Source organism: Oncorhynchus gorbuscha, linkage group LG04 (genome assembly GCF_021184085.1).
Source record: "Oncorhynchus gorbuscha isolate QuinsamMale2020 ecotype Even-year linkage group LG04, OgorEven_v1.0, whole genome shotgun sequence".
In the NCBI taxonomy this organism is placed as follows: domain Eukaryota; kingdom Metazoa; phylum Chordata; class Actinopteri; order Salmoniformes; family Salmonidae; genus Oncorhynchus; species Oncorhynchus gorbuscha.
The window spans coordinates 74120792-74139307 of NC_060176.1; the positions used below are offsets into that span (position 1 = coordinate 74120792).

The window sequence follows — 18516 nt, forward strand, 5'->3', positions numbered from 1 at the left end:
TCCTTGAAAGCGGCAACTCTAGTCTTTAGCTCAGTGCGGATGTTGCCTGTAATCCATGGCTTCTGGTTGGGGTATGTACGTACAGTCACTGTGGGGACGACATCATCGATGCACTTGTTGATGAAGCCAATGACTGACATTGTGTACTCCTCACTGCCATAGGATGAATCCCGGAACATATTCCAGTCTGTGCTTGCAAAACAGTCCTGTAGCTTAGTATCTGCTTCATCTAACCACTTTTTTATTGACCGAGACACTGGTGCTTCCTGCTTACATTTTTGCTTGTAAGCAGGAATCAGGAGGATAGAATTATGGTCAGATTTGCCAAATGGAGGGTGAGGGAGAGCTTTGTATGTGTCTCTGTGTCTGGAGTAAAGGCGGTCTAGAGTTTTTTTCCCTCTGGTTGCACATTTAATAAGCTGATAGAATTTTGGTAAAACATTAAAGTCCCTGGCCACTAGGAGCGCCACCTCTGGATAAGCGTTTTGCTGTTTGCTTATGGCAGTGCACAGCTCATTGAGTGCGGTCTTAGTGCCAGCATCAGTCTGTGGTGGTATGTAGACAGCTATGAAAAATACAGATAAAAACTCTCTAGGTGAGCAAAACCGTGAGACTTCCTTAGATATCGTGCACCAGCTGTTGTGTACATATATGCATAGTCCGCCACCCCTTGTCTTACCAGACTCTGCTGTTCTATCCTGCCGAGACGGTGTATAACCAGCCAGCAGTATGTTGATAATGTCATAGTTCAGCCACGACTTCATGAAGCATAAGATATTACAGTTTTTAATGTCCTGTTGGTAGTTTAATCTTCCTCATAGGTTGTCGATTTTATTTTCCAATGATTGCACGTTAGCTAGTAGAACTGTGGGGACGAGGGCAGGGGGGGTTTATTTGATGCCTACGAATTCTCAGAAGGCAGCCCAAACTCCGTTCTCTTTTTCTCCGTTGTCTCTTCGCGCAAATGACAGGGATTTGGGCCTGTTCCCGGGAAAGCAGTATGTCATTCACGTCAGGCTCATCGGACTCGTTAAAGGAAAAAAAAAAGCTTCTGCCAGTTTGTGGTGAGTCATCGCTGTTTTGATGTCAAACAGTTATTTTCCATCATAAGAGACAGTAGCAGCAACATTATGTACAAAATAGTTTACAAATATTGGCCATACCACAAACCCCTCAGGTGACTTATTGCTATTATAAACTGGTTACCGACGTAATTAAAACAGTAAAAACGGATGTTTTGTCATACGATATATCACGGCTGTCAGCATTCAGGGTTCAAAGTACCCAGTTTATGAATTATAATAGCACGCCTATAATACAATTTGTTACAGTAAGCATCTGGACTAGTGGCTATCTGGGACACAATTAACATTGTCATCACAGGTGGTCTGTTATTAGCCTACATAAAGCAAACAACTCCCATGCTGAGCATGAGCCATTATGAATCCTTGGCCTTCTTAGATTGTAAGCCTCTGGTTGCAGATGGTCAGCCTGATTTCAATGTGCCTTGCTTCCATCCAGAGTATAACATGTTTTTTTTTAAGGTGTAGAAGACTCCAAACAAAAGTAGCTGCAACTTCAGAAGGATTTGCTGTTATTCTGATAAGGGGCCCAAAACTGATTGGCTTCTGTGTTATGTGGAACCGACTGAAGGGCGATTATAAACACTGTGCAGTGGCTGGAGAGGATGGGACCACCGGAGTGGGGTCTCCCATTGATGAAGACAAGAGAGGCTTTGAACCTGGTTGCATTCATTCCCTTTCGCATTGGCTGGGCTCAAAGCAATAGGGGTACCAATGCGTAACTGTGGGCATCATCATTGTCACCCCAATATTGTTTCTGACACTTTGTGTGTGAGCCAGAAAGGGTTCACTTTTCCATATGGAATAAATGTTGTTGTTTCTCTTTTAAACTAATAATACAGCCTACACAATCATTATATTTAGACATTTAGCCTATAGTGGTTTCTTTTTTAAATTGTGTATTTTCGACTTGTGTATTTACATACCAATGTAAATTCTAAAAATACAGTCGTCCATAAAGTGGCACCCATGAAACAAAAGATCCTGTTTCACTAGCACACTCCAGTCTAGGGCGTATAGCTCCTCCCTGTGTGTAGCGGGTGACAGCTGGGATCGCTGTGCACTAGTAAGAAGGCTTCATCTCGAAATAGGATGACCTGCAGCTTTTGTAGCGGGACTGAGTTGGCTTTCCACGAATGGTTCGGAACCCTCAATTGTTAGTTATTGGATTCCAGGTTGCCTTGCTCAGTTTTCTCAAAGGAGTTTTTAAAACCGCTGGGTTTCAAGTGGATTTCCGATGGATATTCCGATTTGAAGAGTTGTGTAGGCTACAAGCGCGGCATGTAACAAAAAAAATCTCAAGAGGTTTAGAAAAGTAGCGTTTCGCATTGTTTTTTCGAAATGATCATTGTCTGAGCTGCATTAGGAACATTATTTTGAATGGATTAATAAAAGGACGAACGATACATTTACCCCAAGGCATTTCCATTCATGAGCTGAAGGTATTGTATTTTTATTCTCTAACTTTGTATGTGCATAATAGTAATCTATTTATTTGGAACCTATGGCTATAATGTTTTCCCAATCACTACTAGGACAAGTGCACACCTAGGCGCCTGCAACAAGGTAACTAACTATACGTCACTTCAGTAACTTTATAATTATTTATTTCTGTTGCAGTTAATGAATAACAATTAATTGGAGAAATGTACAATTATTTCGTAAAGATAATAGTTATTTTGGCAATTTAAATATGAGATGTTTGTGCGTAAATACGTATTTACGCGTATTTATCCAAGCTGGATCAGGTCCATTTCATTGCATTTAGAATTACTGCGTGCTTACAAAGCTTCAGAAATTAGCCTATATGTTATTATAGACAACTCTTCGACAATTTCCCCAGGTGATGAAAGCGTTTATAATTTCAACGTCTGAAATTTATGGAGACAAACTCTCCGTTGCTTTTAGTGTGCTGTGAACTGATAGGCTACAGGACTCAGCATTATAAACTACTTGGATAATTTGCACTGCCCTTCGTTGTTGGCCCCTCCATGGTAGCGTAATGTAGAGATGCAATTCTCATGTGTGAGAAGACAGACAGGCATTTCAATGTTCAGTGTTGGCAAAACGAATATTTCACCTGTGTCTTTCCAGGTGGAAAATAGCTATTTCAATCTATAGGCTTTTATCTGTCTTCAACACGAATCATACATTATTTATGGCTGTGGAGTTAATTGTAGCTATTTCATTAATTTCGTTTCATTTTTACCTACCCACAATTCAGAGACTGAAATGTCTTAACTGGTGTAATATGGTTGTAGTTACATCACTTCTCTCTCACACACTCGCTCGCACACACACACACACACACAGAGAGAGAGAGAGAGAGAGAGAGAGAGAGAGAGAGAGAGAGAGAGAGAGAGAGAGAGAGAGAGAGAGAGAGAGAGAGAGAGAGAGAGAGAGAGAGAGAGGAGAGAGAATGAGAGAGAGGAGAGGAGAGAGGAGAGAGAGAGGAGAGAGAGAGGGGAGAGAGAGAGAGAGAGAGAGAGAGGAGAGAGAGAGAGAGAGAGAGAGAGAGAGAGAGAGAGAGGGAGGGAGGGAGGGAGGGAGGGAGGGAGGGAGGGAGAGAGAGAGAGAGAGAGGGTGGAATGAGAGAGAGAGAGAGAGAGAGAGAGAGAGAGAGAGAGAGAGAGGGTGGAAGAGAGAGAGAGAGAGAGAGAGAGAGAGAGAGAGAGAGAGAGAGAGAGAGAGAGTGGAAGAGAGAGAGAGAGAGAGAGAGGAAGAGAGAGAGAGAGAGAGAGAGAGAGAGAGAGGGTGGAATGAGAGAGAGAGGGTGGAATGAGAGAGAGAGAGACAGACAGACAGACAGACAGACAGACAGACAGACAGACAGACAGACAGACAGACAGACAGACAGACAGACAGACAGACAGAGAGAGACAGAGAGAGAGAGAGAGAGAGAGAGAGAGAGAGAGAGAGAGAGAGAGAGAGAGAGACAGAGAGAGACAGAGAGAGAGAGAGGATGCCAGGGTTTGTTGAGTGACTCCAGGCTTTAAAGGCCATTTCAGGGCGGGTCACTGCTGTAATTGCTCCATTGGGCACACGTGTTATCAAATATGTTTTACATGTAATGTATTTCCTTTAGAAAGGGATATGGCTGGTGCAACATAATGGCTTTTCCCCCTTTGTTCAACCTAATATATAACATAAATATAACAGAATATTTAATGTTAATATAAGACATTTTCTTTTCATTTTGCTCCATGTTGAAATTTCTCTTTGACGTTTACAAAATTCTTAAATTGGATTACAAGCAAATAAATGAATTCTCTGTAAATCATAAAAGTTTGTTCATTAACATTAAATTATACCTCCAAACACAATCTTTACAAAAAACATTCATATTTGTGACGCATTTCAGGAAACTAGGCATATATCACAGGTCACTACTTCACATAAATTACAAGCTTAGTCATTTCAAATTTTGCTATATAAGACCAATTTGAGCCAGTCAGTCACATTTATTGACCACAATATTGTAACCAAATGACGATCATTGTATCAATGGAAACCTTGCGTTTAATCTTGTATGATGAATACAACAGAACACATTAACTGGAATGACATTCACTCTCAGGGATGGCCAAAAAGAACAAACTGAAAGCCACGCCCCCAATAAGCCATGCCTCTAACTCTTCTGATTGGCCCCACCGCTATACAATGGGCATGCGCATGAGGTGTCGAAAGCAATTTAGAAGCATTCATTAAATTTTTAAAAATGACCAAAACATAACGTTAGATCACACCATTCAATAAAAGCACCTCAGATGAACAACAGTGCCATCTCACTTTTTACAGTGATATACTGAAAGCTGTGTTTAGGTGCAGTACAGAGGCCCCATGCAACACCCAGGGCTGCTAACACCTCGGCTCTCTCTGCCATTTCTCCCTCTCTTCAACCAGTTTGAAGACGTCTGGCTTGCTGTACTTGCAAAAGGACTCTAGTCAAGGGATGTTTCTCAATGTGTATAGATGCTCCATGGCCTGTGTTGATAACATCAAAACCATAAGGAATAGGGCTAAATGCCTGTGAACAAAAATATATATATATTTTCTTTTACAGTAATATATGCTATTTGAGGGAATTACTTTTAAGATGAGAGTGTCTTGTAAAAACACATTGATAGGAAAAAAGTATACAATACATTATATTAGATGCGTTTCCATCCTCTTCACTAGCCCATGGAGATAAGGTCTAACAGTTAAGATGAGATACTGTAGGTGGGCTATCCGTGTGTGGAATAGAATCCAGTATTGCTACAGTGGTGCGCAATAATCCTGGAGCCATTTTGAAACACTTGCCATAAATGCTAGACTGTTTACAAGATATACACGAAAAGCAGATCATACTGCTATTCACACAGTGTACATGTGTGCCTGTAACTGTGTGACTAACTACCTTTGGAGAAAGCATAGTTTTTTTTTGTCACGCAGAAAAAAGGGGAAACACAAAACATCAACATGCATTGTGGGTAACCACTGTTTGGAGCAATGCTCTGTGGAGCATTTGATCTGCAGCTTCCTAACAATAGCAATGAGGTTGGCATTGTGTGTGACTGATGTGGATTTGTCACACTGGTGTGCTTGTATACACTGTGCAGGGGTGTAAGTTGGTATTTACATTTGTCAGTCAAGGACAGATAGACGTGCTTGGTATTGAATAATTGATAAATGGCGTGCCTATGTGAAATGAATTGCACTCAATTACGCAAAGCGAGGCCCTGTTAATCATTGATTCAAATTCAGTGTCAATGCGGTAGGTCGAGTAGAATTGTGTATTTATGCATATTTTATGATTGCATGTTTAATTCATGTTTATCCAGTGTGATTTAGAATTTATTGTAATCAATTAGAGTGTATGAGAGCATTACAATCCTCACACTCATCAAAATGTGATTTATTTATGATATATATATATATATATATATATATATGTACACACAGTATATTAGAGCATTGTAGTTGTAAATTATGGTTCAATCATTTAAAAAACAGCTTTCATTGCATTTTATTCGTGCTCCATTAGTAATCCACTGATAGCAGAATCATATACATTTGAATACCATAATCCTGTGGGGAAATGACATCTGATATGTAGGATATAGGCTATGTTTCCATGTGAACATTAACCGGTTTTCGCTCTAGCGCCTTTCACCTTTTTGCCAAATGGAAAATTCTAATTTTGTGCGTCTGTGGGGATATTTTCTTCAAAAACTAATTTTCCATGAGCATCTCTCTGTGTGCCTCCTGCTGATAGAAAATGATAAACACCTAGCATCCTCCAACCACCCCCATAATAGAATGGTGTCCTACTCAGATGAAACCAAGAGCGTGCTGGTGTTCAGAAGCTGCATGACATTTAGAGAAGGTTCTCTCCCGCTCATCAGTCCCCTTATTGCAAATATCATGACATCATGTTTTGTGGGAAAGCTCCACTCTAAGGTGAAATCGCATCCCATTATATAAAAACCTGACCATTGATCTGACAATAATGAATGAAATGAAATGTATTTGGTTGTGGGACATATGGTTCATTCTGTTCTGTACATTACGTCTCATTTCAAGTGTACTGATTTGTTAACATCGTTGCTGTTGTAGCTTAGCCTCTGTTTCTCACCTTGCATTAACTCCCCAGGCTCTCAATACACTATATATTTGTTTTAATGAGTAGGCCTTGTGTAAAATTCCCTTTCCTTAGACTCATTAAATTAACATAATTGAGGACATTTTTAGCGCCAGAAAAGCCAAAGGCTTACAGTATGAAGCTTTTGGACAGAACCTCTTAAGTCAATGGCTGAATTGGCAGACTGTCTGTTGACATGTTCACTGTTGCTCTTTGGCAAGACTTTGTTTATGGAAATGTATTAAATGAAATTGTGATGAGAGGAGAGTTGACGTAGTCAAACTGCTTGCATCATAGATGTTATCAGAGATGATCCACCTGTCTCTGCAATGGGGTTTTATTGTCTGCAAACAAACTAGAAACTGTCTTAGATAGACAAGTGTTGATAAGGGTCTAATGTGATGCCAGACATCACATAGCATTTGGTATGTAAATAGTTAAATGTCTTGAATGTGTACTGTACTTATACAGGTAAGTGGCCATGAGTCACAAATGCTGCTCGCTGTGAACACTCATTATGAACAACTGTGGCTTCCAGTTATGGTTAGCTCATTGGCTTCTTCCGGTTGTAGTCAGCTCTCATTGGCTGCCCATGAAGTATGCATTGATGCTCATTTAGGACTACATGGTTCTACAGCAACCTGTTCTGCGGGTGTTCAATGACTCTGTGTTGAGGGGGTGTTCCATGACCCTGTGTTGAGGGGGTGTTCAATGACTCTGTGTTGAGGGGGTGTTCAATGACCCTGTGTTGAGGGGGTGTTCAATGACTCTGTGTTGAGGGGGTGTTCCATGACCCTGTGTTGAGGGGGTGTTCCATGACCCTGTGTTGAGGGGGTGTTCCATGACTCTTCTTTGAGGAGGTGTCCCATGACTCTTTGTTGAGGGGGTGTTCCATGACCCTGTGTTGAGGGGGTGTTCCATGACCCTGTGTTGAGGGGGTTTTCCATGACTCTTTGTTGAGGGGGTGTTCCATGACTCTTTGTTGAGGGGGTGTTCCATGACTCTTCTTTGAGGGGATGTTCCATGACTCTTCTTTGAGGAGGTGTTCCATGACCCTGTGTTGAGGGGGTGTTCCATGACTCTTTGTTGAGGGGATGTTCCATGACCCTTCTTTGAGGAGGTGTTCCATGACCCTGTGTTGAGGGGGTGTTCCATGACTCTTTGTTGAGGGGATGTTCCATGACCCTGTGTTGAGGGGGTGTTCCATGACCCTGTGTGGAGGGGGTGTTCCATGACCCTGTGTGGAGGGGGTGTTCCATGACCCTGTGTGGAGGGGGTGTTCCATGACCCTGTGTGGAGGGGGTGTTCCATGACCCTGTGTGGAGGGGGTGTTCCATGACCCTGTGTGGAGGGGGTGTTCCATGACCCTGTGTTGAGGGGGTGTTCCATGACCCTGTGTTGAGGGGGTGTTCCATGACCCTGTGTGGAGGGGGTGTTCCATGACCCTGTGTGGAGGGGGTGTTCCATGACCCTGTGTTGAGGGGGTGTTCCATGACCCTGTGTTGAGGGGGTGCATGTTGGCTGCGTCGCAAGGCCCTCTTTCCTCCTTCCGTGCCGCGGTGTGTGGCAGTGAATCACAGAGAGGGGTGTACATCTGGTCCCCTCCCCAGGCCCACCGCGATTGGCACAGCATTTCTCATCTATTAATCATGGAGGCTGCTCTCTTGTTCGGTTGCCATAGTTTCAGGGTTTGAGATGGTGTTGGGGTGCCTGGAGAAGGCCAGGAGAGATTGCAGGGCAGCACTCGGAGCAGCCTCTCTACCTGGGTGTGTGCTTGAAGAGGCAAAATGGTTTGCAATTTCATCTCAAAGCAGTATGCTCCCTCTGTAGAAGGACGAATCAAATGTAAGGAGGCTTTTCCAGTAGAGTTCATACCTGGAATCATGTGTCCTTCACTTAAGAGGCTGAAGCTATGTCTACTGTAAACCAAACAAGCCTTATTGTCCTTTGTTTACAATGGGTGACTCAGAGATAGAATTGGCTTCCACTGTTACATAGAATGTGTTTGGTGAGACTGATGTTGTAACTTTTTTTTTTTTAAGTGGATGTTGGGGAATTTTGAGACCACTTTCCATTATAAAATGTATTTTTACTATCAGTATGTTGAGATGATCAGTGTTGAACATTTATTTTTGAATTCCTCTAAGATGGTCTTTCTTGGTCATGTTGTACCTCCCAAAGGAGTCTGTAATCTCTGCTGTCTTGTAATGATTTAATGTGGCCATATTGTTGCTGTGCTTCATCACATTACACCTTGCCAGTGGGTATTTTCAGTGAAACTAGTGTCTAGTGGGAAAATCAGTCTCTAATCATGGGACTTTCTTCACGGCCTTTCATGTGGGCCACATTAAGAAGAAAGAACCTTGTCATTGTCAGTGCCATTGGGCTGAAATCCAAGCTGAGTGTGATTTAGATGCTGCAATTCTCTCATCTGGGTGACCTTTCTGGAGGGAATCATACCATGAGAAATGGGCTGTTTGCTCAACCTTCCTATGTAGATGTTTTATAGCTTTGAAGTGATACGTTTGTAGACTCAGTGACATCATCTTGTTATCATTCTCCAGTGCAGGTGACTGGTGTGGGTGCAGGGCTGCTGGACTCTAGGAGGGTTAGCTGACAACATAATGAAAAGGATGTTCGTGCGTCGATGGGGTAGAAGTGTGTTATCATTCTGGACGATCACATAGGTACCAACAATGACAAGAAGCTGCCATGTTGGGAATCGCAGGTGGCTCATTTCAGCCCGTTGGATCTTGTTATTGGTATCATGTCTTGTTTTCAGGGGTTTTGACTGATGTCATGTCAATGCTAATATTGCAAAACATTTGATAGCTAGCTAACCAACAACTGCAACGATGTATTTAAGAGTCAACAAGTGCTCATTGTTCAAATGTATTTATGTTTTCAATACAATTTGGAACAGAAATATAGTTTATATGTTGTCATTAATCCTTTGATTCTAAGCCAAACCGCAAGTTCTGCTCCACGGTTCAATAACCCACGCGTCTGTTGTAGGTATTGATATTTGTGTGGAGAAATGCACCTTGTGCAAAGTGATATGTGATTGATGTTACTCCCAAAGGCCAGGTCTATCTCAAAAGCTTAATCAAGCACACCGGTGGTTAGTAAGTGTTATTTAATACATCAGATGTCATTTGTAATGCCCTCCTAAGTCATGTCAACTTTCAGACGATGACAGAGTATTTGCAATAGTGCTCTATGAGGTATTTCCATATTTCTAAGTTTACCCATATGAAAGCAATCTCAGCAATTTACCAGTTGTACAATTGAACTACATGGTTCTACAGCAGCCTGTCCTTATGTGAAAATACATTTGTAAAAGTAATTGACAAATAGATTTTTCAATGCTAATATTGCAAAACATAATTTAGTCTACCAACAATGTTACTAAAGACATACAAGAAAAAATATACACCACAAAGAAATGTATTCACCATCCCTCAAATCTGGGGGAAAACAGGTCTTACTATTAGGGCACAGTTGTTGGTGGACTACATTAAGAGAACCGCCTGAACCCCCCTCCAATCAGGACTAAAAAGTGAACAGTAATACCTCTGTGTGTACATTTATGACATATCTAGTGAACAAATTGCAGCCATGTGGCGTGGTCATGTGACTGATTGTAGAAGCGCATGACCACAAGGCCCCCAGTGTTTCAGCACTAGTTCCTGCCTGTCCGTCATCTCATGTGGAGCGGTGGGCTTGGAACACTTATCATCACTCTCACAGAGGCCACACAATGCCCCCTCGCTCACGTTTCACTCATCCAAGAGAGGAACAGCTAGGTTCCTTGGCCAGCCCTGATTAAATGTATGGCAGTGGATGCTGTATTGCTTCATGCATAGTGATGTGTTCATTGTCTCAATTCTAATTTTATTAGTCGCGCTGCATGTTTCATTCATGTCTTTACATCCTGTGTACAACTGACAAATCTGCTCTTTATTGATAATGCTGCTAAGACAATTCAACACTAGCCGATTTAATTGGGTTTGGAGACAGTATTAAGATGCATGGCCCTGTGGGTAGTCTACTGATGTAGCAGTCAGAGGGAATATGGTTTGACTTCAGAAACAGTCAGATAATCTGGTAGACCGAGCATTCTGTCATTTGTTTTCTTCCCCATGCTGTTTATATAACAGTTGAAACAGGTTCCTCAACGACAGTCCATTTTAAGTAGCTTGTGAATTAGGAAGAATGACCATCAGCAATTCATTAGTCACCCTCTCTTAGGTTACGGTGGGCTCCCCTGTCAGCTGATTATAGCATGTTGAGCTAATTCAAGGTAACCCGAGAGGAAGGGAGGAGATGATCTCCAGGCAGTGCAGCACAGCTCCTGTTCATCATCTGACCTACATAAGAGAAGAATCCTCTTGTATTGTTGCTTCTGGAGAACAGTACCTCTCTCTACCACTCCCTTCAGGGTGCTGTGAGGGTTTATGTCCCTCTGAGGTGCAGCCTGCCTGCGTCCATACTGGGTTTGTGTCCCAGTGCCAGCTAGCTAGCTAGCTAAATTCCCCTGCATGGTGCATATAGGGAGATGTTATCTAAAGCAAACACCATTTCATGCAGCCTCCGCAGATAAGATGGGTCGTTGCTGTTAAATAGTGGCGCCGTTGTGCAGTCACTAATTTCTCACACTAACAGGTGAATGGCTTAATGTGGCCTTTTGTTCCACAGGCTGGCTGCTCATGACTGTGGCTGAGACATTGGTAAATGAATGGTCAAAGATAACGGACACTGTATTTAAGGTGACGTGATGTTGAATCAAGGTTTTCACTTCCAAAATATTGTTTTGATCATTGAAGAAATTAGCCAATGATTGGTGTAAGAGTTGGCCATGTTGTCACTCCATGTCATTCCACGAAAGCAGATGAATTGAGTTCCTGATTTCCAATAGTTTGATGCTCCTTCTCATTATTTTCTGGAAGTCATCTGCTTTACCACTGATATCATCCTAGAAGTGTCACCTAGCTGTAGCTACTCTATCTCAGGAAAATCAGCTACAGTATCTCTTAGGAATGGTTGTGTTTGCTGGAGAGTAACAGCCAACCACCAGTCTAATTACAGGACCCCATATGTCTCACCTCCACCATGAGTATAATAAGACGTGACTTTCTATTCGAGTGCTCAATGCTTTCCCCTAAGGCAGTGCAGACAGTTATTACTGCATCAAGGTAATTTCCATGGCTGTAATGCTGGACTAATTGCTAGAGTAAATACTACCTCTGCATCGGTCTACATTATTTCCTGAATGGACGTGTGAACGGCGCGTGCCTCTAGTCTTTCCCCACAGTTTTAGTCTCTAATTCTCCTTGCCACCATATTGAATTTGAAGAGAGCTTGTTTAAGTTTCATTTTGTTTTTGTTTAGTTACAATTATTTGCACCAAAGAAAGCAAGTGATAAACAACAATACAGATTGAAAAAAGGTTTGTTAAAACAGAAAACCAAACCTACTAATTATAAATGTATAAATTAATTTCAATCAGTAATCACAAACTATTTGTTTTGTTTAAATGTGTGTGTGTGTGTGTGCAAATGTGTGTGGGAGAGTTAGTCTTCATGGAGGAGATTACTTACAGTCTGATCCTCAGTCTTCGCTTGAAGTTATTTAGGGATGATGATGTTTTGGCAATGTGAAGATATGAATTCCAGAGTATGGTACCTCTTTATCTGATAGAGAATTGACTATGTGAGGTGTGGCAGTGGGGAGGGGGGGGGTGAAGGTTATCACAGTGTCTTGTGTTATGTACACTACCGGTCAACAGTTTTAGAACACCAACTCATTCAAGGGATTTTCTTTATTTTTACTATTTTCTACATTGTAGAACAATAGTGAAGACATTGAAACGATAAAATAACACATATGGAATCATGTAGTAACCAAAAAAAGTGTTAAACAAATCAAAATATATTTTATATTTGAGATTCTTCAAAGTAGCCACCCTTTGCCTTGAGGACAGCTTTGCACACTCTTGGCATTCTCTCAACCAGCTTCATGAGGTAGTCACCTGAATTGCATTTCAATTAACAGGTGTGCCTTCTTAAAAGTTAATTTGTGGAATTTCTTTTCTTAATGTGTTTGAGCCAATCAGTTGTGTTGTGACAAGGTGGTGGTATACAGAAGATATCCCTATTTGGTAAAAGACCAAGTCCATATTATGTTGTTATGGTCTAATGTTGTTATGGTCTAATGGTCTAATGTTGTTATCGTAGAATGTATGCACACATGACTGTAAGTCGCTTTGGATAAAAGCGTCTGCTAAATGGCATATATTATTTATTATTATTATTATATTATGACAAGAACAGCTCAAAGAAGCAAAGAGAAACAACAGTCCATCATTACTTTAAGACATGAACGTCAGTCAATGAGTAAAATTTCAAGAACTTTTTCTTCAAGTACAGTCGCAAAAACCATCAAGTGCTATGATGAAACTGGCTCTCATGAGGACCGCCACAGGAATGGATGACCCAGAGTTTCCTCTGCCGCAGAGGATAAGTTCATTAGAGTTACCAGCCTCAAGAATTGCCGCCTAAATAAATGCTTCACAGTTCAAGTAACAGACACATCTCAACATCAACTGTTCAGAGGAGACTGTGTGAATCAAGCCTTCATGGTCGAATTGCTGTAAAGAAACCACTAATAAAGGACACCAATAAGAAGAAGAGATCTGCTTGGGCCAAGAAACACAAGCAATTGACATTAGACTGGTGGAAATTTGTTCTTTAGTCTGGAGTCCAAATTGGATTTGTTTTGGTTTCAACCGCAATATCTTTGTGAGACGCCGTGTGGGTGAACGGGTGTCCCCATGTGTATTTCCCAACTATAAAGCATGGAGGAGGAGGTGTTATGGTGTGGGGGTGCTTTGCTGGTGATACTGTCTGTGAAACCCTTGAATGAGTAGGTGTTCTAAAACTTTTGACCACTTTTGATGTATTTCAGAATTAAGCTGGAAGAATCCATTGAAGGGTTTAGGTAAACTATCTGGGAGGTAGGGGTATTTGGAGATGAAAGTTCATAATTGCCGTACATTAACATCGTAAATAGACAAGATATTGAGTTTCTTAAACAAAGGTGCAGATGGAGCCAGGTAATTAGAGGAGTAGCCACCTTGTACATTTCTTTTGTATGATGAGTAATTTGTGTAGGTAGGAGGCATATGTACTTCGGTTGGAGGAATATTGATTGTTCCCAATAGAATGTTAGTCAAATCCAGGGTGCTTTTTATAGCCATTAGTAATGATTATGTATTCACTTGGATGCATTGTATTACATCTGGAGGTTATTGAGCTGACACTGAGATACTAATCAATGAAAGCATTAATAGCCCTGTTTGTCCTGTGCCTTCTCACTCCCCCAGAGCCAAAAGCTTTGACCTAGGAACTCATGAGTTGTTCAGATAGACAATTATGTTTTTTCATCGTCATGTGGGTTGTCATGAGAACGGCCTTTCCCTAGAAGACAATAACATTGAAATAGGCCCAAGAGCAGATCATTATAAAGAAGACTTGAGTTAGGAAAAGAAAGCCTAACATACAATTGAAAAAGCAACTTCAAGTTTTACTTGAAAATACTCACCAAAAAATAAATATACCTTTGTATTGGATTACATGGATATAGAACTCCATCCTTTAGTTTCTAGAGTTGATGTTCAACTAGATGCCAAATAAATCCAGTGACAACACAAGGCTTTTGTGGCATTGTGATGGTTGAAACTTAAGATGACGAACCCAGTTATAAAACAGTTGTTGTTTCTGTTGTGTTTACGTGCCCTCTGGGTGGTAGGGCATGGGCTAGGTTTGTGAGCCAGGGCTCTGGTATCTAATGGGTAGGGCATGGGCTAGGTTTGTGAGCCAGGGCTCTGGTATCTAATGGGTAGGGCATGGGCTAGGTTTGTGAGCCAGGGCTCTGGTATCTAATGGGTAGGGCATGGGCTGCGTTTGTGAGCCAGGGCTCTGGTATCTAATGGGTAGGGCATGGGCTAGGTTTGTGAGCCAGGGCTCTGGTATCTAATGGGTAGGGCATGGGCTAGGTTTGTGAGCCAGGGGTCTGGTATCTAAGGGGTAGGGCATGGGCTAGGTTTGTGAGCCAGGGCTCTGGTATCTAATGGGTAGGGCATGGGCTGCGTTTGTGAGCCAGGGCTCTGGTATCTAATGGGTAGGGCATGGGCTAGGTTTGTGAGCCAGGGCTCTGGTATCTAATGGGTAGGGCATGGGCTAGGTTTGTGAGCCAGGGCTCTGGTATCTAAGGGGTAGGGCATGGGCTAGGTTTGTGAGCCAGGGCTCTGGTATCTAAGGGGTAGGGCATGGGCTAGGTTTGTGAGCCAGGGCTCTGGTATCTAATGGGTAGGGCATGGGCTGCGTTTGTGAGCCAGGGCTCTGGTATCTAATGGGTAGGGCATGGGCTAGGTTTGTGAGCCAGGGCTCTGGTATCTAATGGGAAGGGCATGGACTAAATGGTTTGAATGAGCCAGGGCTCTGGTATCTAATGGGTAGGGCATGGGCTAGGGAAAAATGAGCCAGGGCTCTGGTATCTAAGGGGTAGGGCATGGGCTAGGTTTGTGAGCCAGGGCTCTGGTATCTAAGGGGTAGGGCATGGGCTAGGTTTGTGAGCCAGGGCTCTGGTATCTAAGAGGTAGGGCATGGGGTATAAATTATCTGCTGTGACATGTGCTGGGGGCCAGATATCCTAGTGGTCAGAAAAGTGTCTGATCCTGTTGAAGACAGAGCGGTCATGTTTCCTTTGTGTTGTTGGAGTCATATGTCTGTAGACCTCAGGCCTCATGACGTCCCACTGTATCGGAAATGGTGTATCCATATATGGGACATGATGAACATGTTTTTGTCAATGGGACTAGAACTGATTACAGTTGTCAACAGATTGTGTTTGGGTTAGGGTTTGGGTTAGAGTTAGGATTAGAGTTAGGGTTAGAGTTAGGATTAGAGTTAAGGTTAGGGTTTGGGTTAGAGTTAGGATTAGAGTTAGGGTTAGAGTTAGGATTAGAGTTAAGGTTAGGGTTTGGGTTAGAGTTAGGATTAGAGTTAGAGTTAGAGTTAGGATTAGAGTTAAGGTTAGGGTTTGGGTTAGAGTTAGGATTAGAGTTAAAGTTAGGGTTTGGGTTAGAGTTAGGATTAGAGTTAGGGTTAGAGTTAGGATTAGAGTTAGGGTTAGAGTTAGGATTAGAGTTAAGGTTAGGGTTTGGGTTAGAGTTAGAATTAGAGTTAGAGTTAGAGTTAGGATTAGAGTTAGAGTTAGAATTAGGGTTAGAGTTAGAGTTGGGTTAGAGTTAGGATTAGAGTTAGGGTTAGAGTTAGGATTAGAGTTAATTAAGGTTAAGGTTTGGATTAGAGTTAGGATTAGAGTTATGGTTAGAGTTAGGATTAGAGTTAGGGTTAGAGTTAGAGTTAGGGTTAGAGTTAGGATTAGAGTTAGAGTTAGGGTTAGAGTTAGGATTAGAGTTAAGGTTAGGGTTAGGTTAGAGTTAGAGATAGAGTTAGGGTTAGGGTTTCATAGGACGGGATGTAAACTAGAAGCTGATCACAATAACCTTCAGCAAACCTCTGCCCAAAACAGATCAAATGAATAGATAATTCAAATAGACATGTGTTATGTATAGGATCCAACCACATGATATTTCCTGTGTTCAGTCAATAGGGATGCTGTTTGATGTAATGTGGTGGATCATTGTGTTAGAGAACTGATATGATAGAGAATCTGAACTAGGTCGTGGTATTGCATTCACCTCTATGTCTTCTAGTGAGGAAAAGGAATGGCATTGTTACATAAAGAGACATTTCTCTCTTTGCTGTTGCCTGGCCTCTCAGTGTGCTGTATGGTAGGTAGTTAATTCTGTGTGTGTATGAGGCTCCTGGATGTACGTATGTGCGTGTGCATATATCGGTGTATGTGTCTGTGTGTGTGCCCCCTGTGAAGTAATTGTGCTTGAATCCTGCTCATACAGAGGCAGGGCACTCATTGTACACTTCAAATAACAGGGCTTGAGTACTGACAGTTTTGGCCCAGTGGAGATTTGCCAAGGTTATACATTATTCTGCAGTTTTCATATGGTAATCGTTTCCGAACTTGTTTTTCAAACAGAGTTGTTTTAATGAATAAAGTAGTCATTCATTGTCTGCTTCTGGATGGAATGTGACAGCCTGTACTGTTTACAGATGTAGGATCTTAATTTGAGCCAGTTTGCTTCAGCAGGAAAATAATAATTAATGGACATTTTGTAGGGGTTGATGCATTTTTCATAAAGGAAAATCAAGTCTGAAAATTTCAAATTGTAAATTACAAACTTCAGAAGCATTTTTTAAACCTCAAATACACTACAAGTTTTAAATGTCCTGCATTGCAAAAAAAGTTATCCTGCAACAGGGTGATCATATTAAGATCCTACATCTGTAGGTGGCTTAATTGACCATAGAGGTTGAAGGGTAGAGAGGAGAAAGGACGAGGATTCTTCATTATAGTCCACGCTTCACTGACATTTCTAGTTCATATAAAACCCATTATTTTATTGGTAAACACAGAACAAGAGATGGCTTCCACTGAACTTCCCTCTTTTAATGAGGAACGTGTCAAGAATTATCATCATTATAAGTACATTTCTGTTGAGTTCCTATTTACTGTACACAGTAGCCATTACAATGATGGGGTTGAGGAACATTTGAGAACTTTTTTTCGTGCCATTTATAAAAGCCTTGTAAATGAGTGTGTGTTCTTCATCAAGGCAGACATCAGCTGTTTACGTGAGATTTCCTAATCAATGTTATTAAGTCATTTTCCTGAAACCGAGAACACTGAGTGACCCCATTAGGTTTTGTTTATAACACTGAGTCCAAGATTAAAGCTATTCTGTAATGGCTGCAGAGACCAACTAAAATGCAAGGTGCAAGGCCACAGGAAGACTGGCAGTCCTCCTCCTTCCATCTGTCTCAACCAGGAGGTGGCCTGTAATCAAAGATGGTGACCGGTGATACTAGGTTTTCCATTATTTGGGTTAGCGGCACCCAATCTCTGTAGCTATTTTAAGGCACCCATGAACTTCCTATGATGTGGGAACATTGAGTCATTGATGTATGGCAGCCAGCTCTGACTGTGGGGACCCACAAAGTAGCGGTTTCACCTTCATATTACATGTGAATCATGGCCAAAACGTTTAAATTACACCCTCAACTTCATGTGGCCTTCTCAACTTTTTTACTCAAGAACTCTTGTTGCGTTTGATCATTTGATAATGGTGAATTGTATGCACTCAGAATCTACATAACTCTCTCTCTTTATATTCAGGATGGTATTTCTCTGGCGTGTTGACTAAAACTAGGATAAAATGCTCACTGACTGACCAATGGTGCATTAAATAGCCTGCCTGAGCACGGTTGATTATGAATAACTAAACCGTATGTGCATCACTTACCGTGAAGAAAACTCTTTCTCACCGACTGTTTTTACTTGTCAGTGATTTGGAAGAGAGAGGAGAATGTTTCTGTAATTACTTTTACAGAGGTTTGTTTCCCTCAGAGTGGTACACAAAGGCCTGGAGTGTGGCATCGTTTTGGGTGATTCCACTGGCAGGAGAGTTAGCCTAGCGACAGTACCAGCGACATTTCCACAGTGGGAAGCCAGCTCTGGTGGAAGAGACCTCACTCCAGTTTAAGCCAATGGTCAGTCTGAACTATCTGGCCAGAGGTTAAAGAAGCGAGGGAATGAATCAAGTTTAGTCCTCGGGTCAGTTAGTATGTGGGTGTGGGTGGCTGTGCATAATGCCTGTATAAAAGTCAT

At 41.8% G+C, this 18516-nt stretch overlaps 1 protein-coding gene across 3 annotated transcripts in view; it reads left to right on the forward strand.

Moving 5' to 3' along the window:
- The first annotated feature begins 2137 nt into the window (after window positions 1-2137).
- The window catches only part of LOC124034634 (semaphorin-6A-like), a 110766-nt gene continuing 94387 nt past the window's right edge, over window positions 2138-18516 (forward strand). For all 3 annotated transcript variants that reach the window (XM_046348069.1, XM_046348070.1, XM_046348072.1), the window contains exon 1: window positions 2138-2524. The gene's annotated coding sequence lies outside the window, so the exon portion shown is untranslated. The remainder of the gene's footprint in view (window positions 2525-18516) is intronic.